Source organism: Diuraphis noxia, unplaced genomic scaffold (assembly GCF_037042655.1).
Source record: "Diuraphis noxia isolate RWA-SAM2 unplaced genomic scaffold, SU_Dnox_SAM2 contig0017, whole genome shotgun sequence".
Classification (NCBI taxonomy): domain Eukaryota; kingdom Metazoa; phylum Arthropoda; class Insecta; order Hemiptera; family Aphididae; genus Diuraphis; species Diuraphis noxia.
This window is the reverse complement of record NW_028301727.1, coordinates 62,501-70,000: the sequence shown is the minus strand read 5'-3', so window position 1 is coordinate 70,000 and position 7,500 is coordinate 62,501. Positions and strand designations below refer to the sequence as shown.

Here is a 7,500-nt window from a genome sequence, read left to right as displayed (position 1 = left end):
CTTCGGCAGGTGAGTTGTTACACACTCCTTAGCGGATTCCGACTTCCATGGCCACCGTCCTGCTGTCATCAGCAACCAACGCCTTTCATGGTCTCTGAATACGCGTCGATTTCGGCGCCTTAACTCGGCGTTCGGTTCATCCCGCAGCGCCAGTTCTGCTTACCAAAAATGGCCCACTAAGCGCCTAGGGTTCCGTCGCCGGCTTCGCACGCGGTTCACGCGGTGTACCAGGTAAAGCCGGCGATCTCACCCATTTATAGTTTGAGAATAGGTTGAGGTCGTTTCGGCCCCAATGTCCTCTAATCATTCGCTTTACCGTATGAGACATCCTCCGTGTTACGAGCGGGTTGTTACCGCGCCGTACAGCGCGGAGTCCCACCGGCGTCCGTACGCCCGCGAACGGGCGGGACACATCGGCGCCAGCTATCCTGAGGGAAACTTCGGATGGAACCAGCTACTAGATGGTTCGATTAGTCTTTCGCCCCTATACCCAGCTCAGACGATCGATTTGCACGTCAGAATCGCTGCGGACCTCCATCAGGGTTTCCCCTGACTTCATCCTGGCCAGGCATAGTTCACCATCTTTCGGGTACCAACGTGTGCGCTAAGGGTGCGCCCCCGGACGGCCGGAGCCGACCTGGCGGAGACGCCCCCGGACTGCGGACCAGCGCGACTTTGAACGCCGGTGGGTTCGGTCGCTAGGCCATCGTCCGCACCGTAAACGGTTCACTTTCATTGCGCCAAACGTGGTTTTTCGTGAGATCACCGTTGACTCGCGCACACGTTAGACTCCTTGGTCCGTGTTTCAAGACGGGTCGGAAAGTAGCCCGAAACTCGTCGCCGACCGACGGGACCCCGCCTGCGACGGGGCCGCGTCGACGGTTCATGCCGTCGGGCGAGCCGACCAGGAGCACCGGGGTTCGGCGCGAACGGTCACGCCGAGGCGCGACCGCCGCGACGAACCGCCACCCGGGCCCTTCGGCCGGCGCCCAACGAGTCGCGACGTCCGCTGACCGAGCGAAAGATCCGGCCGGCGGTGAGACCACCGACCGTGAATTCGCCCGGCGGGGACTCGCGGGCTCTGTCCGTTTACACCCGAACGGTTTCACGTTCTTATGAACTCTCTCTTCAAAGTTCTTTTCAACTTTCCCTCACGGTACTTGTCCACTATCGGTCTCGTGGCCGTATTTAGCCTTAGATGGAGTTTACCACCCGCTTCGGGCTGCACTCTCAAGCAACCCGACTCGAAGGCGCGGTCCGATCCCGGAACGCTGTGACGGCCTCTACTGGCCTGGCACCATCTGCGGGCCATGGCCCCGTTCAAGGGAGACTTGGACCGTCACGTGCGCCCCGGCAACGAGGCCGGCCCGTACGCCACAACTCCCATACGTGCCGCGACACAAAAGTGCGCGGCGGGATTCGGCGATGGGCTTTTCCCTGTTCGCTCGCCGCTACTGGGGGAATCACGGTTGTTTTCTTTTCCTCCGCTTATTAATATGCTTAAATCCGGCGGGTAGTCCCGCCTGATCTGAGGTCGGAACAAGTGTGTGGTACGTGTGGTGGTGGTAACTGGTGCGCGGGTCCGCGCTCCGTCCGCGCGGCGACGGTCCGCGTCCGCTTCTCGGTTGCCGGAGAGGTGGCGTCTCGAGGACGACTCTCAGCCGACCCGGCCGCGCTCTCGCGCGGCGGGCGGACGGGGACGTGCCGTTCGACGGCGCGAGAACCCGTGACTGTTTGCCGTCACAACTTGGGCGGACGACCGGGGGCAGCCGCGAGCGGTAGCCCGCGTTTTCCCCGGTCGAGCCGCCAAACTCGCGCGGGCGCGGCGTGCGGCCGACGGGCGCGCGGGCGCCGGTCCCCGTGAGGACCGGACGCGGCGCGCGCGCTCCGCCGGACGCCTGCCGTGCCGGCGCATCGGTCTGGCCGAGTATCCGGTATACGACCCTCAGACAGGCGTGGCCCGGGACCCGCGGGTCACCGAGGCCGCAATGTGCGTTCGACTGGTCGATGTTCGTATAACCTGCGGATTACACGACGACGCGCAGATAGCTGCGGTCTTCATCGATCCACGAGCCAAGTGATCCGCCGTTCGGGGTCGGGTGTTTGTTTTTTTTTTTTTTCGTTTACACAATCGTCTTCCGACGACGGTAACCATCTTTCGGTCGACTCTCGGTCGGGGGTCGCGGCGCGCGGGCGGTCGGCGGACGACAACCGTGCGCGGTTGTCGCGCGCGAGCGCACGCGGCCACGGGGTCGGATTAGGCGCGCGCGAGACCGGCAAGCGAGTCGCCGGCGCCGCGGGCCCGTCTCTAATGATCCTTCCGCAGGTTCACCTACGGAAACCTTGTTACGACTTTTACTTCCTCTAAACGGCCGAGTTCGGTCATCTTCCCGGTCGCGCGACGACCCAGCCCCCGAGGGGGCCGAATAACGCGCGTCCAGTCCGAAGACCTCACTGCGGTCGTTCAATCGGTAGTAGCGACGGGCGGTGTGTACAAAGGGCAGGGACGTAATCAACGCGAGCTGATGACTCGCGCTTACTGGGAATTCCTCGTTCACGTGGAAAAATTGCAAGCCACGATCCCTAAGCACGAAGGAGGTTCAGCGGGTTACCCGGAAGCCTGTCGGCCCAGGAATGTTAACACACGCTGATTCCTTCAGTGTAGCGCGCGTGCGGCCCAGAACATCTAAGGGCATCACAGACCTGTTATCGCTCAGTCTCGTGCGGCTATTTTCGTCCGCCGCCTGTCCCTCTAAGAAGAGTTTAAGCTCCTGGGAGCCGGCGGTAGCCCTAGTAACGTATCGTGATCCGCCGGCGACGGCCGCGAACGCGGCGCGCTTCACCGCGGAGCCCAGCGCACGACTGACGCACGGCGACCGGAGGTTGCCCCCCGACCCCCGCACGCCCGCCGCACGCCGGGACGCGGATGGCGCGGCCGCGCCCGACGACCGCCGTGGACGACGGGCGAACGCGTTCGGGGATACCGGGCCGAGCCGACGGGAACGCGAACGCAGACGGCCGAAACCGCCGGCGCCGCGCCCACGCCGACCCGGGTTTACCCGCCTAGTTAGCAGGACAGAGTCTCGTTCGTTATCGGAATTAACCAGACAGATCGCTCCACCAACTAAGAACGGCCATGCACCACCACCCACCGAATCAAGAAAGAGCTCTCAATCTGTCAATCTTTCCGGTGTCCGGGCCTGGTGAGGTTTCCCGTGTTGAGTCAAATTAAGCCGCAGGCTCCACTCCTGGTGGTGCCCTTCCGTCAATTCCTTTAAGTTTCAACTTTGCAATCATACTTCCCCCGGAACCGAAAAGCTTCGGTTTCCCGGAAGCTGCCCGCCGGGTCGTTAATGAAACGCCGGCGGATCGCTAGCTGGCATCGTTTACAGTTAGAACTAGGGCGGTATCTGATCGCCTTCGAACCTCTAACTTTCGTTCTTGATCATACGAGAACGTACTTGGCAAATGCTTTCGCGTCAGTTCGTCTCGAGACGATCCAAGAATTTCACCTCTAACGTCTCGGTACGAATGCCCCCGCCCGTCTCTGTTGATCATTACCTCCGGTCCCGAAAACCGGCCCGGCGGGACGCGCGGGCGACTGGCGCCCGCGGCCCGGCGGCCCGCGCACGGAAACGCCCCGGAGGGCGGTTTCGCGCGCCCGCGAAGGGCGGAGATGCGCGGGACCGAGGTCTTGTTCCATTATTCCATGCGACCAGTATTCAGGGCCTTTTGACGAGACGGCCGTGAAGCCGCCCCGCCAGATTTGAGCCTGCTTTGAGCACTCTAATTTGTTCAAAGTAAACGTGTCGGCCCGCCGACGGCACTCGGTGAAGAGCACCGCGCAGCAAGATTGGAGTAGGCGGCCGCCGTCGTCGAACCCCGACGGCCGCGCGACGCGTGGCCGCGCGGCGCGCCGGGAGCACGAGACACGTGTCCGCCTGCCGACAATACGTCCGGCCGACGTGCCGGTAACTAACACCCCGAGACGGCTGACGAGCGCGACGGCGACCGCGCCGACGGGACACGTGGTCCCGCGGCACGGCCGGCCGCGACACGCCGGACCGCCAGGGTGGTCCGGCACCGCCCAGACACAGATCCGACTACGAGCTTTTTAACCGCAACAACTTTAATATACGCTATTGGAGCTGGAATTACCGCGGCTGCTGGCACCAGACTTGCCCTCCAATTGATCCTCGTTTAAAGGTTTTAAAGTGTTCTCATTCCGATTACGGGGCCTCGGATGAGTCCCGTATCGTTATTTTTCGTCACTACCTCCCCGTTCCGGGAGTGGGTAATTTGCGCGCCTGCTGCCTTCCTTGGATGTGGTAGCCGTTTCTCAGGCTCCCTCTCCGGAATCGAACCCTGATTCCCCGTTACCCGTTACCACCACGGTAGGCATGGAACCTACCGTCGACAGTTGATAAGGCAGACATTTGAAAGATGCGTCGCCGGTACGGAGACCGTGCGATCAGCTCGAAGTTATTCAGAGTCACCAGGTCTTTGCGCGGGCCGCGATCGGGACGCGCACGAAGCGCGCCGCGACGGGCCGGTTTTGATCTAATAAAAGCGTTCCTCCCGCGCGCGACGCCCGAGAGCGCCGCGACGGTCGGAACTCTGTCGGCATGTATTAGCTCTAGAATTACCACAGTTATCCAAGTAACTTGGGTACGATCTAAGGAACCACAACTGATTTAATGAGCCTTTCGCGGTTTCACCTTAATGCGGCTTGCACTGAGACATGCATGGCTTAATCTTTGAGACAAGCATATGACTACTGGCAGGATCAACCAGGGATCTCGGGTTTACTGCTACCGCGCCCCGCGACCGCCACGCGCGTGGCGGCCTGGGACGCGTGCGTCCGAGCGCCGGTCCGACGCCCCGCGGAAGGGGGCGGCGAGCCGACGCCGAGGGCGATCGCGTGGCCGGGACCGCTGTGGGTCACGGCCGCGCGACCGACCGCGGTTCAACAACAACAAAATGTGTGTGTGGTGTGGTCGGCACACGGAGTGCGACACGTTGACGAGACGGACCGGGTGACGGTCGACCGCCGGGTTCGGGTGACGGTGTGTGCACGGGTCCCCGGCGAGCGTACCGAGACCGGCTCTCGCCCGATTCGTAACGGCCCCCAGCCGAGATCGAGGGGGAAGCCGGGACGCGACGCGAAGTCCGCCGTCCCGTGGCTTCGCCCCGGCGACCGCCGGGCGCGGCGACGATGGCCGGCCGCGGCGGGAATGTTCTGGCGTCGAGTGTTCGTGACACGCGGAACGGTAACGGGAGTCGTCATCGGTGTGGATTGGCGCGCGCCGCGCAAACACCGGCTGGTGGACGCGCGGCGCCGGTTGAGTTTCGCCACTCGGATTGCGAGATGGGTCGGCGGCCGAAACGCGGACGCGTGTCACCTTCCGCCGGCTCTCACCGGACCGGCCACTCAACCGACGGTGTCCCGCGTACGTGGACGACCGTCAGTTGGCGGCGACCGGTGGGCGCCGCGAGGTGTACGCGCCGTCTTCGGCGTCGCCCGTGGCTTTGCTGTTGTGGTGTTCGTGATCGGCGGCCGGCCGTCGACTGCAACGCCGACGACCGAACCGCTCACAAATTTACAAAATCCCGGGTTTTTCCACCTTAATGGCGTAGCGTCGTTCGTGTAACAGTGGACGCGCGCCCGTGGACTACCGCAATCCGCGCCCGTATCGGATCCCCCCGCCCGAACACTAATACCCCCGCCACAATCGCATTTCGCCTAACGTTGTTACAAGTCGTCGACCACCGTACGCACGCCGCTTGGCGGCACGGCACGAAAAAAAGTGGCGGGACGCAAATCTAGCCGGCCGACCACCTACGACACCGACCACCGGGCGCGCGGATTGGGACAGTGATAATACATTTCGTCTAACCGACCACCCGTAATGGCGTAGCGTCGCTCGTGCAACAGTGGACGCGCGCCCGTCAACTACCGCAATCGGCGCGCGTATCGGTTCCCCCCACCCGAACACTAATACCCCCGCCGCAATCGCACAATCGAAAAATATTTAAAAATCGCATCACGTCCGTCGGACCTACTATTCCTGATAGTATTCGGTGCGCCCGACGAGATCACCTCTTTGGTTCGTCCACCGAACACCGACCGATAACGAGTTATTGGGTTTGGAAAAAATCGCGATCCAAAAACTCCGGTTTCGAAACCCCGTGCAACGTCGACGTCCGGGCAGCCCGCATGCGACCTACCCCGGCTCGACGGACCACCGTGGACGGTCGACTGGAAAATAAAACGTGTTCATCGTAAACGACGTTAGGACGCGCGTAACAGTGCTACGTAATTTTTTTTCACCCGACCACCCGACATGAACAAATCTTCTCCCGTCCCACCGACCGCGGTCTACCCGGGCAACCCCGAGCGCATTTCGTCTAACCGACCACCCGTGACGTTGTTACAAGTCGTCGACCACCGTACGCACGCCGCTTGGCGGCACGGCACGAAAAAAAATGGCGGGACGCAAATCTAGCCGGCCGCCATGCGGTCCCGAGTAGCAGTACCGGCCGACCGCCTACGACACCGACCACCGGGCGCGCGGATTGGGACAGTGATAATACATTTCGTCTAACCGACCACCCGTAATGGCGTAGCGTCGCTCGTGCAACAGTGGACGCGCGCCCGTCAACTACCGCAATCGGCGCGCGTATCGGTTCCCCCCACCCGAACACTAATACCCCCGCCACAATCGCACAATCGAAAAATATTTAAAAATCGCATCACGTCCGTCGGACCTACTATTCCTGATAGTATTCGGTGCGCCCGACGAGATCACCTCTTTGGTTCGTCCACCGAAAACCGACCGTTAACGAGTTATTGGGTTTGGAAAAAATCGCGATCCAAAAACTCCGGTTTCGAAACCCCGTGCAACGTCGACGTCCGGGCTGCCCGCATGCGACCTACCCCGGCTCGACGGACCACCGTGGACGGTCGACTGGAAAATAATACGTGTTCATCGTAAACGACGTTAGGACGCGCGTAACAGTGCTACGTAATTTTTTTTCACCCGACCACCCGACATGAACAAATCTTCTCCCGTCCCACCGACCGCGGTCTACCCGGGCAACCCCGAGCGCATTTCGTCTAACCGACCACCCGTGACGTTGTTGCAAGTCGTCGACCACCGTACGCACCCGCGTAAATCGAACGCTGCACGCCGCGTGGCTGCACGGCACGAAAAAAAATGGCGCCGCCTGCGCGGGCGGGACGCAAATCGCGTCCCGCTAGCCGGCCGCCAGGCGGTCCCGCGTAGCAGTGCGGCCGACCACCTACGACACCGACCACCGGGCGCGCGCGGATTGGGACAGTGATAATACAACATGCACACTGTCCTTATTACCATCTGGTAATTTTTTTTTCACCCGACATGAACAAATCTTCTCCCGTCCCACCGACCGCGGTCTACCCGGGCAACCCCGAGCGCATTTCGTCTAACCGACCACCCGTGACGTTGTTGCAAGTCGTCG

The 7,500-nt window shown here is 61.9% G+C and overlaps 3 non-coding genes across 3 annotated transcripts in view; all 3 read right to left on the bottom strand.

Moving 5' to 3' along the window:
• The window catches only part of LOC149053989 (large subunit ribosomal RNA), a 4,199-nt gene extending 2,662 nt beyond the window's left edge, over nt 1–1,537 (bottom strand). Inside the window, exon 1 of the ribosomal RNA XR_016192390.1 lies at nt 1–1,537. This exon is cut by the window's left edge and continues 2,662 nt beyond it. This is a non-coding gene — a ribosomal RNA (large subunit ribosomal RNA).
• Nucleotides 1,538–1,939: 402 nt separating this feature from the next.
• On the bottom strand, nt 1,940–2,097 carry LOC149053988 (5.8S ribosomal RNA). Its single transcript, XR_016192399.1, has one exon. It is a non-coding gene; the product is annotated as a 5.8S ribosomal RNA (ribosomal RNA).
• Nucleotides 2,098–2,309: 212 nt separating this feature from the next.
• LOC149053987 (small subunit ribosomal RNA) lies at nt 2,310–4,797 on the bottom strand. The gene has a single exon (XR_016192381.1). It is a non-coding gene; the product is annotated as a small subunit ribosomal RNA (ribosomal RNA).
• Between the last annotated feature and the right edge of the window lie 2,703 nt (nt 4,798–7,500).